The following is a 15,915-nucleotide window of genomic DNA, read 5'->3' on the forward strand; positions in this document are numbered from 1 at the left end:
TCCCAGCAGCGTCCAGGGGCAGGTCTGCTCCCGCTCAGGCCAGGCATTCTGGAGTGACCTCCCTGCTCTGAAACGTGTGCACAGAAGTTGGTTCCTCTGAACCTCTGAGCTGTTGAGGGGTTGGACAGAGACTGATGATTGCCGTTACCAAAACTCCTAAAGGAAAGTTGACTTCCCTCCTGGGAAAGCCGGCGTTGGAAAGCATTTTCAGTGATTCCTCTCTCAGCCGAATTCATTCCAGCCCTAACATCTAAGAGGAATGTTGGCCTCTCTGGGAGTACTCTAGCCTGCTTTTGGGGATCTGGGCAAAGAAGATGTTGGATGGCAGGCGAGAAAAAGAAAAAAGCAATGATGTTGGCACAAGACCTCAGGAGGAGACCTGATTCAGCAGTGGCACTGGCCCCTGAATTGTCCCTGCCCTTGCAGGGGAAGCTCTGGTGATCCAAGGAGGTTGGAGTGACCTTCTGGGCTGGTGGCTGAAGGATCCACAGTGTCCAGATTCAGCAGAAATGGCAAAGCTGCGTCCATCTGCAGTCTACCACTGCAGCGCCAGCCATGCCTCTGAATTTACAGGGCACATAAATTAGTGGCCGCCATCAGCTTGTGATAGTCTGCCCATTCTAAACTAATAACTTGCTCTTTTTTTGAGTAGCATTATATTTATTGGAAGTTTCCATAAATTGTATTTCAAATGACAGCAGCAGCAGAGTCCCTGAGGAATGGTGTGTATGCCATTACAGAACAAATAATGAGTGGAAACCAATTGGCATTTAGGGAGACTAACGTAAGCAGCTTCAAGTGGTTAAGCAGACTCCAGCTCTCTTATTTGGAAGTTGGGTCTGTGACCCTCTGTACTGCTGTAGTTGGGCCTCTTTTCTAGCACCTCTCTCCTTTCTGTAGCTCTGCAGGGACAGAAAGGCTAGCAAGAAGAATTTCTACTCTTCTGCAAAGTTACGTTAATCATGTGTTAAAAATGACCCAGGAGTTGGTCACAGGTAGCATCCAAAGCTTTGGAGAAATTGCTGCTGCAGGACCTTGTCTTTAAGTTATGTATGGTCATACTGCACGGCAGGTGACTTTGCTTAAGATATGCCATTCCCTCATGATTTGAGAGGGATCCCCTAATTTCATAAAGAGCACAAGCACTGCACTTATGGTCCAGCAGTCCAACAGTGTCCAGACAGAGTATCGGGATGTTTATCAGCACAGGGTGAAGCAAAGGACCATTCTCAATAATTTTCACAGATATTTTTTTGAAAATCTTGGTATTTTTCTTTTTGATGTTCTCCATGGCATTGCCACATGTATAGATAATTGTTGTTTTTTTAAACTCGTATCATAAAAAGACTGGAATTGACTCAGAGAATTGATGTCTTCTCAACAGTTCCAAAAAAAAAAAGTTTCAGTGTGCTGCTTAGTCTTCTGGTGTATATACAGGATTCTTGGTGAAATTTTCTCAGATCTTTTATTGGCAATTATCATCTAGCTGACTGAGGCCAGTGGGGCACAAGGAGTTGTTGCCATTTGGCAAAACAGTTAAATGCATTATTCTGTGGAGATGTAGGAAACTGGAATTCACCCTGCAGCTTCAGCAGGGCCTTCAGTCCTCTTTGCAATGCAAGGACCCACTGATGGTGTGTGTTGTGAGGCAGAAGAGCTCCCCCCATCAGGGAGTCCATCCAATCCAGCATCTTCTTTCCCATCAAAACCAACCAAATGTTACTGAGAAGCCCACCAGTGGGAGGCAGAAGCAATAGCTTTCTCCTTCAATTCCCCACCCCTAAGGAAATAGCTGTTGAACTGTCCATACATTTAGTGTATCTGTCTTTTATCAAACCCATCAGAATGGTCACTGTCACTTTGTGGCTCCAGATTTCATAAATCAGTCTGTGAAGAGCCTCACTTTCCAAGAAGTCCTTGGAGATCATGTAACTTAAGGCCTCACTTTTCAGTTCCATCCAGCTCCTGTAGAAGAACATCCACCTTTCTACCTCCTGCCTAAGTCACATCATTCCTCTACACATACTGGTAGTTCTTCATCTCAGGATCAAACGTGTGGTAAATACTATGACCAGGAAGAGCTGCAATCAAGCTAGTTAGGCAGGAAAAGGAGGAAGAAAGTACACGATCAGGGTGATGCTACTGACAGTTACGTAGCAGGAGGAGTGATCAAGAGAGTGGGCCCGTAATGCCAGGTGCTGGAAAGCATGAACTAGAAGTTGCTTCTGTGCTCACCTCCTGCTTGTGGCTATCTGGTTGACCATGTAAACAGTAGGATTCAGAACTGAGGGGCTTCAGTCTGATCAAGCTTCAGGGCTCTGCCCAGTTCTGTGAGGAGGGAGACCACCTGCTCAACCTGTTTTTGTGCTCCCCAGAACTGTAAGCTAGAGCAGACCAGAGGCTGCTTGTCCGCTCCCACCCAGAAGGCAGTTGCTTTACATAAACTAGCTAGCAAACTGCTCTCGTTGTATTGATGTAGACATTACCACAAATCGCCACTTAGGGACTTGGAAGAATTGACTCACTGGTTTCAGATCCAATAGACATAACTTGATCAGATGCAAAGTTTAAGTACACTTGTCTGGCATGCTGACTGCACCTGAGACAGGAAGTGACTCCTGCTTTGGCTCTTTAAAGAGGCCCTCAGGGGAAGCTGTGGAAAAATAAAGATCTGGGTTAGGACATTGACTGTGTGGCTGATAAGGTGGAGAGCTAGTAGTTGGAGACTGGGAAACCAAGCTCTGGTGCTGTCTGATTAAGCCATCTTCTCAAACGGTTTGCAATGAAACTCCTATCAATTTGGGATTTTGTAATCCATTGAGGTGAATCTGGAAAGCTGCAAGAGTGGAACAGGACAGGTACGGATGGAATTTGTCTGTTCCATCACAGCCAAGTCTGAGAACTTTGTAGGGCCAGAACGTGGCTCTCTCTCTCTCTCTCTCTCTCTCTCTCTCTCTCTCTCTCTATCTATCTACCTATCTATTTGTGGGGGCAGGGGATGAGTGCAACAGTCACTCCCCTTCAGGAATCCTCTTCCTGTTTTGTTCTGCCAAAGGCTGGGCTTGGGGAATTTCTACCTATACTTCTTTTGTCCTGCTTGACTGGTTTAATTTTTAAAGTCTTTTGAATTTGTATTGGCAACTACCTTGTGAGTTGTAAAATTGGAGGAAGAGGTACAAGCAACAGCCTAGGAACTGGTGAGGTGGTAGTAAAATGGAAGCTGGGTGTCGACCGCCCCGGGTATTTACATGCCCCACTGTGATATTCCAGGTCAGGCAGCCCCCTTCTCAGCATTTGCTCCCCTGGCCCAAACTCGCAGCCAGAGCACCAGTAGACAGCCTGTTTCTCTTGTCCCACATCCATCCTGAGAGCTACAGATTTCCCTAGGACCTCTTGATCAGATATTTCACTGCCTGTTCTGAGTGTCCTTCAGAGATGGCATCACTTCTGCCTCCTTTCTTGGAGATGATCTACAAGATCAGGAACCCTTGGGGCTGCGTGACTGAGCCATCTGCATGATTTATTCTGGAAAGCTGAATCTTGCTGGCCTCAAATCAGGGCTTCACTGCACAACACAGAGAGAAAGCAGCCGATCTCCGGGTCTCTTCTTTCTCTTGTTCTAGGGCTATTAGTGGCAAGTCATCGTAATTACAATTCTAGAAGAGAAAGAGCAGAAATAGAGGAGGAGAAGCTATACAATTCCCCCTATCTAACCCCCCCAAAAAAACTTACCAGGGAGATTAGGTTAAATCATTTGAGGTGCAGTCTGGGGTTGAGACTGAAGACTTTCTGGATTTTATAGGCAGGTAGATTAAGGTCCAAGGAAGTTTGCAGCATCTGCACTAAGAGGAGAGAGAAGGTAGGCTGTATAGTGGGAACAGGGCAGAAGCCACTGCCCCCTCTTTAGTTGAGGTGAAGCCTCAGGCCCATTTTTCTTCCTCATTTGCAGACTCTTAATGAAGAGCTCATGCTAATTATCTGGCTCCCAAAGCCTTATTTTATTGTCTTCAGGATCCACAAGAGAAAAACTGCCAGGCTTTGGAATATTGCACAGTCCAGATGTGTGAAACAGCTGTCTGGCCTCAGTGCCATTCTTGGCAATGCAGAGCCATCCCTCTTCCTTCCTTCTCATTTTGGGGAATAGCCCCATGGCAACCGAGCAGATAAACCTGTGCCTACGTCTCTTTGGAGGAATGGGAAGTTGGCCTGCAGCTGATTTGTGGTGAGCCCCCCAACAGTTGAGCTGCTGCATGATTGCCTGCCCTCTTCCCCACTCCCCATGCACTGTAGGAAGGTGCAGGCCGCAGCAGCCTAGGCCGAGAAGAGCCGCTGGTCTTCCACTGCTCAGGGAAGGGCTTGGATGGAGCTGGATGTGAGCAGCGTGAAAGAGCTCTGTGTGATCGAGGTAGAGAGGCAAACACTTCCGCAAGTTGATGCTTCCACTCCATCTTCCAAGCTACTGTATGTGGCTGAAATGAAGAATGCCTGCGCATAAAGTTGTGCATGGAAGGGAGGCTGTGAGCTCCATTTAGTTTTAAGACTCAAAAAAAATCTAAGGACCTTAATTTCGGTCATTCATCTTTTGCACCAGAATTTGGTTGGCTTTTTTCTAGTTAAGAAAGAAAAGTAGATTCTGGAGCCTGGAGCCTGGAGCCTGCCAAACCTAGCTTAGAGGATTCTCACTGCCCTCTTCTGGAGCGTCCTGGGAGCCTTGATCCTCTGAACTCTGTTGCCCCCTCCCAGGATGACTGTTTCCAAGGTGAGAGAGATGGGCCCCGCTTGCCCAATATGCTGAGAGACAAATTGGACTATTTCACTTTATCCTATTATATGGAAGTTGCTCAAATCAAGCTGTGTGGTTAATTTATGGTTCAGTGCAGTGCTGTTTGCCCAGAAAATTGGGTGATGAGTAAACCATGGTTAATGAGTAAGTGTACCTGTGCATTTTTGGGGATGGTATCTGCTTAAGGCTACGCTGGGCAGCCTTCAGCTGTGGCCCACAAGGCTTTCTGTGTAGCTGGAACAAGCCGAGTCTCTGTGCACCCCAGATGTAACGTCCACTCACTTCCATCCTAGGCAGTCAGAAGCCCTTCACAATTTTATCCTCTGTAGTTTACTTGGGAAGGACTGTTTAGCATATGCACAAATTCCTATCAGCCACTGATTTTATTGACAATCTGGATGGATTGAAAGGCCAAAAGCTTTTTGGTTGCTTTGTTAAAGCAAATAAGAAAAGCAGAAATGTAAATTACATCACCGGGTTCGCATTACAGGTTTGCAAATAATACCAGGCTAATGGTTATTGCAAAGGAAAATAGCGTCGGGATCAATACTCCATACAGTCAAATGGAATGCCCTTCTCTCTCTTTTAATCACCTCATTGCAGAAGTGGCATTGAAATCAGAAATCTCATTTTCTCCATTGGTACAAATTGAACATAAATCATGGCTGGGGAGGAATATGGCAGGCCTAGTGGGTTACATCTTCATGAGGATGAGGCAGGAGGCAGGCGAGCAGCCTTTTGACCTTCTCAAGGAGATGCCCATGGTGGCGTTGTAGGAAGGGAACAGAGAAGGGGGAAAGGAGGTTCTGCTTCCTCAAGGTCTGACTTCTCACCAGAACAGCGAAGCAAAGCATTTTGTAGGCTGCCCAGAGAAAGTGGGTCTGTGTCTCTGTCTGTCTGTCTGTCTGTCAGTCTCCCTCCCTCCTTCTGTGCCATCAAAGACACAATCCAAAACTGGGTGACGCTTGATCTGTAACAGGGCAGGCCGTTCTCCCCCAGGCCGGTCTTCTCCAGCCCTTCCCCTGGCCAGGCTCCACAGATGCTGCCCTTCCTTCTTAGCTGGCTGCCAGCACCTGTTTGACTTGGGATGGGGTTCCTCCTCCCAGGACAAAACAGAGCTCATTTCCCTATCCTGGTTTACCTTGCGGTTTGATGTATATGGGCAAATTTATCACCTTACCGATGTGTGGTAGGCAAGGACCAACCTAAAGGACCATGCAGTGTACAAGGAGCTTTGAGTTTAATGTTGCAACGAATACAAAACCAGAAGAATCACAGTCCGAGAATGAAAAATATAACTTAACACCAAGACTCTTCTCTCTGAGAAGGAGAAAGAACTTGGAGACTTCTGTAGTGGCCAGCCACAACAGGAACAAAGGTCAAGTTACCACATCCAAGAACTACCTTCTTGTGTTTTACTGCCTATCATTTTTTATTTATTTGCTTAATTATTTAATAGGATGACCTAGAAAAATATAATAAAAATCAATACAGCATTAACATGAAAGTATTAGGAGCAGCCAATGCCAAAAAACGCCAACTCAAAACAACTTGCTTACTGAATGCTGGAAAAATTGCAGCCATGCTTCTATGGGAAGGGAGCCCCATAACTGAGAGGAAGGCAGGCAGGGTTTCTGATGATAAGGCCCAGGCTGGTGGATATGGGAAAAACCACTCTGGGGGGTCCTCCAGCTAGGTAAAAGCAACCCCCATGGCCTTCCTGTGGGCCTCGAGGCAAGTGTGCAACCCTGACCCCTTTTCAGGATAGGTGCAATAATAGTCTGCTGACTATATTGGTTAATAATTTGGCTGGCGAGTCCTTATCATATGTTATTGGGGGGGTGTGGCTCTGTGGTAGTCTGTAGGGAGCCATGGAAGTGAACTTGGGGAAAGCAGCCAGAGCTGTTGGGGCAAGAACAGTACAGAAGAAACAAGCGTTAATCCCAGGGAGGTGGGAAGGTATTAGAAAGAGGCTCAGGCTGTTCCCCGCCCCCCCAAGGTGTAAGAGGGAGGGAAGGGAAGCCACCGCCAGACGTGCAAGGTTCCGTCACTGCAGCCTCTCCCGACGAGCGGAGTTCTGGCCACCCGTTTAGGGCTGACCCAGTCACACGTGGTTGGACCGTGGACGCAGGACATGAAGCACTGCGGTTGTGTGAACAAGGCTGGTGGCCTGCAGTCCCTGGCATTTTCCTAATTAAACTGGGTTTTGGTGGTGATTTTTCCAGGGATTTTAGCATTTAAGAGGACAAATACAATTCTCTTTGGCCAACCCAGGAGGGGAAGAGCTGGGGTGGGGAAACGGATTAAACGGAGAATGAAACTAGGGAAGCAAGGTGAATAGCAGTTCAGTATTTCAGTCACTTCCCGGTTCCCTCTAGGGATGGACAGAATGACAGCTGTCTAGTGGCTGGATCTCATTTTTCCATACCTTTGGAGCGGTCTCCTTCAAAGCTCTGTAAGGAGGGGCTTCCATTTCAGCCGCAGAACCAGCACATGGAGCTTCTGGGAAAGAGGAGAGGGGGAGAATGAGGCGCCCTGCAGCCTGAGCAAGGCTGGGGCTGCTCCTGCACCAGCCTCTTCGCGTCCTCCTGTCCACATCAGGGCGTCAGGCAGTTGGAAAAAGAATGGTTCTGGGGATGAAAAGCAGCCTTTCTTTTGACTATTAGCAATGAAAAGGAAGCTCGCTCCGAGAGAAAAGCCAGGCCCCCAGGCCTCTTGGATTTTTTCATTCTTTCCGAGCAAATTGGTTTCCAGAGCCAAGTGCCAAAGGAGAGATTCACCAAATTCAACGTAGGATATCCGCAAATAAAAGAGAGAATGGAAGGAAACCCGATGAGGAAGGAAGTCTCATTTTAAGTCAAAATGCCCCTCTCCCTCCAGAAAAGCTGGCCTGTAAATTGCTTGCAATCACTGGCTCAATTGCCTGCTTGCACTGGCTTTTTAATTTTGTATAATCTGGTCTATTTCTTCTTCTCTGCCCTTGAGTTTAACCCCCTCTTGCCACTGGACTTCCTTTTCTGCTATGCTTTTAATTCTTCAGAGCTGTCTAGAAATTAGTAACAGCTTCCAGAGCTTTCAGGGCTTTCTAGAATAAATAGAATCTAGATTTGTTATTGTTTGAGCATTGCATTGTTTCAGGTGTCAGAAATCCACCGAATGGTTGTGTATGTGTGTAGGAGAGAATCCCAAGAAAGCTTTGCTATAAGAATAAGAGGTGGGGAAAATGAAAAAAAGCTAGCTTTGTTCTGCTTTGTGTTTTCCAGAGGTCTTTCCCTGCATTTTCACTTGAACTGCACAAATGGACACATCATGACGTCTCTTTCATCTATTCAGCCCCAGCCACTTCTTGTTGGGGGATATTTCTCACTGTTTACTTAATAATTTGTTATTGGATTTATATCTTACTTTTCTATCATTTAATAATCATGGCAGTTTACGGCAGAGAATACTTGCAAAAGAATGCAAAATGCAAACAGACAACATGGATGCAATTAAAATCCAAATAAAAATCAGACATTAAAATAAATATATTAACAAAAGCTGGGCAGAAAATATTGGGCTCAAATGCATTTCCACAGCCTGGGAACTACACAGGGGACATCTCTTTTTTATGTGCCAACTATTGGTTGACTGATGGAACTTATATCCTAACTTTAATTCAAGCCTTAAGGCAATGTACAATGCAATTCCCCCCTTCCATCAACCCTGTGAGACAGGTTGGGCTGAGAGAGGAACTGGCCCAGGGTTCCCCAGGGATTTTCACTGGCTGAGTGGGAACTGGAACCTGCATCTCCTTGCAGCTAATCCAACACCTGAACCTCTAGCTGGGCAGCAGCATCTTCAGAAGGCTTCTCCTGTTGATCTGAGTGCCCAGGCTGGTTCATAGCAGGAGAGGGCTTCCACCACTCACGGGCTTCCAAGGTCAGGGCCAACTTCTTAAATTGTGACTGGTGGGCTAATAGGAGCCAGCACAGAGGTTTCAGGACAAGCTTTGGGCAATCCTAGGCCCTGGCACAAGTCAATGCAATATCTGGACACTTCTCCAGAATTCAGTGCATTGCAGTGATCAAGGTAGGTCATAACCAAGGCATAGGTAACCCTTCTGAGTCAGGAAGAGTTGCAGTTGCTACAGTAGTGAAGTAGCAGGAGGGTAGTCTTCACCACACATCCATGCGCAAGTCCAGTGACAGCTGGGGATCAAGGAGCACTCTCAAACTGGGAGGGTACAGACCTCACTTCTGTCTTGTCTGGTTTTAGCTTCAGCTTCTTCTCCATCATCCAGCTCAGTGGTGAGGCCTTGGCTGCAGGCAGTATAGTTGATGGTTAGCTCTTCACAAAGGCTACTGGCTCCATCAGGGAGAGGCATGGAATAATCCATATGGGGGCCAGAAACTCTTGCATCGTCGGGTGTTATCAGGAGCTCTAGCCTTTCACGGGGCAACGCTCCAGATGAGGAAGCAGGAAGGCGTTGGCTTCCTCGCTGTAGGTGAGCAGTGGTGGCCAGATAAGAGGAGGCAGGAGTCAACTATGTCTGGGCTTAACACGTTGGAGGGATCCAGGGCTCATGTAGGACTCAGCGTGAGCTCCTTCTCCAGAGTTGCTTTCTCCAGACTGTAGTCTCTCTCTTTGGAGCTTTCTGAAGGCCACAAAGTTCACAAGAGTCTTAATATGATTTCTGAGGAAAAAAATGAAATAATGATTCAACAGACAGGCATTGATGAAAGATGTATTTTTAAAACAGTAAATTAAAATCTCATTAATATTTCAGAGAGGATATTTTGTGCTTTTCTATTTCATCTCTGTTTTTGACCTCTGGCTTGGAGTTCCCAGCATGAAGGCAATGGTGAAATCTGTTCCCCATAAAATGCTAATTATAAGTAAATTGCCGCACAAACGTTCAATCAACCACATTAATTCTACATAAAGTGAATTACTGTAGCATAAAATTTTCAAATGTGACTACATTTTGTAATCTGCTTCCTTCCTTTCTGCTTTTGCTCCCCAGTTTGGGCAGCACCTAGAGTTTTCTTTGCATGAAGGAAAGGCACCAGCGGAGGGTCTCCCACTTCAGAGGTGTTTAAAAATTCAGAAGTGCATTTGGATCCATTCACACTTTGCCTTCTAAATGGCTCTTAATTACATCAAATCTGGTGCCTCACGGCAGAGCCTGATGGAAATGGGAGCTGTTTAACTCTTTGCCCATCCCTCCTGTCTCCCATGTGAGACTGGGAAAGTTCTGGGGATGCGCAGAACTTTCCACCTCTCCCCGTGATCGATCCAAACAGCAAAGGCTGGTCATTGTTGCTTGCAAGGAAGGCAGGGAATTGTTTGCACTGTCCATTTTTTGTGCAGTTTAATTTGAAAGGAACGGGCGTGCAATATTCATTCCCACAGGGCAGGGACAAATCCTGCCAAAACGATTACAAACAGAAGCCCCAAAGCCACAGTGCGTGGGTGTTATCTGCATCGCCCATGAAATCTTGCTTGAACTTTATATTTCAGCCCCTGTGTGTAAGTGGTCTTTTTGTTTGCCCATTTTAGGGTGGGGTTGGGAATTAGGTTGTGCTTCTGGATTCCCAAAGGGGTTGTTCGTGGCCAAAGACACACACAGAAAAATAATCAGTAAGTTCAGGAGGAAATGAAAGCCAAATCATCTCAGCCGAGGATGGCAGCAAGAGAGCAGAAGTCAGGCTTGACTCCTGGAGAGCGCCAAGCAGGCCAGGCCGAAGTACTGAGTTGTTCTGCCTTAACTGAGCTGGTGCTTATCTGGTTGTGCAGACATCTGGGCGTAGGAGCCACTCTCAAGTGTGCTTTTTTGTCACCCGGCTGGGCTTGACCTTGGGGAAGGCTGGGCGGCTGGATGCCTCCGAGGACACCCCTGGCCCTTCTTCCTCCACCTGGAATTTCAGATCTGCAAGAAGCTTCGGTCACTTGGGGTGAATTCTGCATTTGGATAGGTTGAATAGTTTGTGCCTTTATCATCCTTGGATTCAAGAAGTTAAATGTTATCTGGCCAAAAGTCAATCTGCAGGTTGATTTTTCATAAAGCTTTAATCCCAGTCATTGACAGGGGGGACCAGCCTTTGATGCGGAAATTTTACAGAGCTTTTGGATTTAGAAAGATGGATGTTGTGTGCTGCCGGCAAGGCAATTATGGCGATGCCAAGAGAGCCCCAAAGACGCCAAGTTGAACCTCTTGTCCGCAGAAGGCATTTGGGTAGACGGCGTGCTGCTTCTAGGCCAAGCTTTTTATTTCTGAAGGAGAGAATTCACGGAGGACCCGGGGCTTGGAATTTCTTAAGCCCTCAGAGTGGCATTAAAATGGCAGTCTGGATCACATCTCCTGGCCATCAGATGCAAAGGAGTGTTTTGTCTCAGGCGGGGTCAGTCTTCTCGCCTCGGGGGGCAGCGCTGGAGGAGGAGCAAGAGCCGAGGCGTGCTCCATCGTGCCTGTCCCCCGTCTCCGTTCAGATGCGTTCCTGTCCCCCGCTTTCCTAGAAGGCTCAAGTGAATTGTGACTTTGTGACAGGAATCTCTAGGAAGCTAGAAGCTCAGGCAGCTGGAGGGTGGCCCCTTTGCCCCGGGGCCAGCCGTTTCCCTGCTCTTATTTTAAGATCGTAGCGCACTCCTTAGCTGAAATGTAGGATTGTCTGGCATGGAAAAGCGTACAGAGAGAGATTCTTTCTCTAAGTTTGTCTTAGTTTCAGCCTCTATATGGGATGTTAACATATGGATTCGATAGCATGCAGACCCACATGCACATGTATGTACACATACTGTATATGAAGAACTTTTATTTACCACAATTAACGTATTTGATAAAGTTAACAATTTCTTCAGTCTTTCCATTAAGAAAGGATTTTTGTGGATTTAACGTGAAGTGATATATTTTGAAAAGCTAATTGCCCAAGAAGTATTATCCAAAACTTATTGGGTATTAAGAGCAAATAAAGAGTAGCAAGAAAATGTTTTCAGTTCAGGATGCGAAAATGTTTGGATTAAAGCCCTGGCAGAATTGGAATTTTATTTTCATTATTTTCATCCATGACTGAAAAGGAAGTATTGTAAAATGTACAATTGTTATTATTTAACTCTGCATAATGAGGTGAAATGTACCTTATTTGTTACTTGTTGAGGAAGTGGTGAATATTTGGTTGATTATATGCATACTTGATGAAAGTACAAAAGAATAATTTTTGTCTAAATATATTGTCTATAAACCAGAAGATGGGAATCTTTTTCAGTGGACTCTATTTGCATATTATTGAGCTATTTTAAATGTGATTAAAATTTAGGATTGTGAAGAAGCAAACAACTGCATAGCAGTAAAATAGCAATTAGCCACTTTGGTGGGGAAAGAATGATTGAATAAGTCATGATATATAGCAGTATAGTTAAACCTGCAGAAATGGTTTATTTTAAGCAAGGAGAAAAAAGTGGGGGGAAAAAATCGAATGCTTCCAGGCCCTATGTATTGTGCATATTACTCAAATGTTTAATATTAATACAGATAATTTCCAACCACGTCTTCTGTCTCTTAGATCTGTTCTTTTCTGACATTTAATCTGCTGATACCTAAATGGTGGATAGGGGTTTGTGTACAGAATTAGCAGGACATAATTTGCACATCCGTCGTTCTGCTTCCTTCTAGGCTGGTACGGAGGACTTGAATTGCTGAAGTGTGTTCAAGACAGTAGAAATAGCCAAGTCACAACGGGCCTAGGGCTTCATGCTGGTCATGGCGCCAACGCAGGTTCTTTTTCCCTTTTAAGGCAGAGCTGCTGGACACCTTTAAAGTGTAGATGGGACCCCACTGAGATTCTGCATGGAAAAGGTGTGCTTTCAGTTTCCCCGTCCTGACTGCTGGAGCGGCCTTGGGGGCGCAGACAGAGTGTTTTGAATAGAAAAATGGTTCTGGGAACAGAAGGGACAGCTGTTGAGCTGAGTACAGGAGTACAGGACCTGCAAGCAGACTAGACGTGCTCCGGAGGATGCCCTGCTCCTCCAATTGTGCAGATGTGGGCTCCTTTCTGCGTCATTTGACATGAAAATCTCCTTGTTGGACATGCTTAGCAATTTTGTCTTGGGGTCAAACATGAGGACAGGTTAACTGCTTCCTGAACTCCTGGCAGGTTTGTACAAGGTAGACCATGAGCTAAGTTCAGCATTTAGCCACAGTTTGGTTTCTGTTCTAGAGATCCGGTGGAACGTTTCTTGGAATGCCCACGTGCTTGCTCACCCTCTCGATTGTTGGGTTTCTTTGGGTTATCTGACTGTGCCCGGGGATGGAGGGCTCTGGGGCTGTCCTCCTCAGGCAGGGGGCTGAGCGTCTCCAGAGCTGATCTTATTCTAATGGAGGTTCCTTGCCACCTGCAGGTTCTCAGTCAGGTGGTACATCTGCATTTGCTAATCACTGTTCTTTTTTTCACAATACAATACAGCCTTAAATACCCAGATACGTGCTTTTCTGCCTTTAGATTTTTACTGCACTTTTATATAGGCATTTTAATTTATTGATACTTATTATACCTATTGTACCAGTATTTTAATTTATTAATGATCTTTGCTAGCTTGAATAAGGGAATTCTGTTTTGCTCTTATTAAACGGTGTTTATTTATTTAATAATCAAATTTATATGGCTGCCCATCTCACAAAAAGTGACTCTAGGTGGAAGTCTATAAAACAAGAAATATATAAAACAAATATTGAAATGGTTTATTCTGTCAGTATGTTTGTTTAACCATTTCAGTAATGAACGTATTAAGGAATATAGTTGCATATGCATTTGGTGTAAATCTATTTTGATTGTACTAATAGCAGAAAAGGGCAAATAATCCTTTCTGGTAGTTTGTAGTGTGTAACATTCCTCTATCGTGAATTGCTTTGGTGGCACAAGCAAAGCCCATCATCAGCCACTTGTTAGCTGTGGACCCAGCTAGGAGCTTCAGCCGTGGCTCTCAGCTTCTGTTCAACTCTATAAACAGAACCTGGGTGGCTCCTTTTAAGTGGGCAGATGGGAAGGCAGAATGCACTCCTGGTGCCAAGGTCAGCTCTTGGCAGGCACAAGCAACCAGCAGCCCCCAATAGAGACCACTGCTTACTCAGTCCACGTGTCCAGCATCCCATGGAGCGCAGGGGAGCATCACAAGGCAGAGGAGGGCGTGCGCTCCCTCAGCAGTTCTTAACTGCTGTGGCTCTGTGGTCCTTACATTCGATCCAACTGTGCCAGGCTCACAGATCTCAGCACAGCAAGGTAGACCCAGTGGGAGACTACAGTAAGTCTCCAGCAGTAAGAAGCTGAATTTTGCCTCTGTGATTGTGCTCTTATCCCCGGAATTAAAAGAATGTCTGAAAGTCTGCCAGCTCACAGCTGGTGAAGCCCCAAGAATGCCAGCAGAAGATGTCAAGGGAGGATGGGATACACTGCCAGTACAAGGTGGATTTCAGGAGTGGATTTTCAAAGACCCGGGATATTCTTCTCCCTCTTCTTCACTCCAAGCCTGCTGGTGCATAAGTGTATAGAAACTCCAGCAGAAGATCCGCCTGTTCTTCAGTTTTTTCTGATGCTGCCCTTCTTTCTTCTCCTTTCTCTTTTTTTCTGGATGGGAAAAAAGAAAGCCGCCTGGTCTGGTCACTGTAACAGTTGGGGAACATGCTTTAGCTTGTGTAGGAGGTGGGCAGGAAGAAGTTAAATGAGAAGGCTGCATTTATGGCCGGGTCCCTAAATTATTCTTTTTATTCTATTTTGGCAACATTTCTTTGCTTTAGTTATTTTGTAGTGTAGGGTCTATGTTAGTTATTTGATCGACAATCTTTTTGCTTCATCATTATTCCTCTACTTCTCATGTGTTGCCTTCATTTGATCTTAATTTGCGACGAGTTCTTATGTCAAAGTGACTGCTTATGTCACCGCAGGTATGATACTGAATGCATGATTCCCTCCTCCTGTAGTTGATCTTATTTGTCCATATACTGGAAATAGAAGGGTGCCTAACTCCATAAGACTCTGGGTGGCGTACAACATTAAAAGATGTCTACAAGCATATGACACAAAACTTGGGTGGATTTATGCAGTCTTGGCATTCACAGGCAGTGTGCTATTAAATATCAATTGCTGGAATGTGATGACGAGAAGCATCTGGTTGTAACCGCTGAGGAAGAACAAGGTTCTGGGCCAGATGTCCCTTTGATGGGATCCAGTTTGAAGGCTCTTCTGAGGGTCTTCATGGGTCTTGAAATGATTAGCTGGATTTTATTTATTTACTCATCTATATTTTTTTTTATTTATAAATCAAAGGCATAGGCTACCCAACTCCTTGTGACTGTGGTGTTTTTGGCTCAAGACAAGCATTTTGGCTGGGAGTTCACATCTGTCCTTTTTCAGAAGCAAAGTTCTTCACACTGATGGAACAAATAAAAGGAGGTCAATATAATGTAAGATTTGAAGCAATAAATGACATAAATGTTGTTTTGTAACTTTCAGAATTTAATGAACAGCTTTTGTGATAATTAATAAATTTCCATATTCATGTTAAATCAGTATCGCTGTAGAGATAATAATGCCACACTTCAATATTTATGACATTTTCATAAATAGAGAAAATTGGTAATTACCACCGCCGCAGAAGACACCTACTCATTAATTCTTTTCTGAATGCAACCACCTACCCCCATCAGTCGTCACTGGGTTTGGGGTCTGGTCTGGGAGGCCAATGGTCAGCTAAAGTACTGGCTGCCCGGTCAGCTGTTTCCTGTGCCGGAACGCAGCCAAGAGCTCCCGGGACCAAAGGCAGCTCCTCCTCCCCACGTGCTGCATCCTTTTGTGCCGAAACAGTCGCCAGGGCTCCTCAGCTTTGTTGTAAAGTTGCCAGGGCAGCTTGGATTGCTATAACACCTCTGCCCCTCCGCCACCTATAACTGTATCCAAACCTGAAGATTTTATATAGGCTTTTGTGCCAAAACAACATTAAGGGTGACTTAATCAAATAATTTGCCTTAGAAGCAGTTAAAATTGAGCCCCTGCCCACACCTTTAAAGTTGCGCTGATTGTATGTATGCGAGTAAATCCCATGCTGATCAGTGGGCCTGACTTAGAGGATTGTGTCACGAGACCTTTCCTTCCTTCTGCAAA

The 15,915-nt window shown here is 45.4% G+C and overlaps 1 long non-coding RNA gene across 1 annotated transcript; it reads right to left on the reverse strand.

Annotated features, from left to right (window-relative positions):
• Window positions 1-3,072: 3,072 nt before the first annotated feature.
• On the reverse strand, window positions 3,073-7,400 carry LOC148216511 (uncharacterized). The gene is made up of 3 exons (XR_015795334.1): window positions 7,212-7,400; window positions 3,733-3,842; window positions 3,073-3,656 (listed from the first exon to the last, which is right to left on the reverse strand). It is a non-coding gene; the product is annotated as an uncharacterized LOC148216511 (long non-coding RNA).
• Window positions 7,401-15,915: the final 8,515 nt, after the last annotated feature.

The sequence above is a fragment of the Python bivittatus genome, unplaced genomic scaffold (assembly GCF_059951505.1).
Source record: "Python bivittatus isolate LINGU-HERP-01145 unplaced genomic scaffold, Pbiv_v1 ctg000190_np1212, whole genome shotgun sequence".
Classification (NCBI taxonomy): domain Eukaryota; kingdom Metazoa; phylum Chordata; class Lepidosauria; order Squamata; family Pythonidae; genus Python; species Python bivittatus.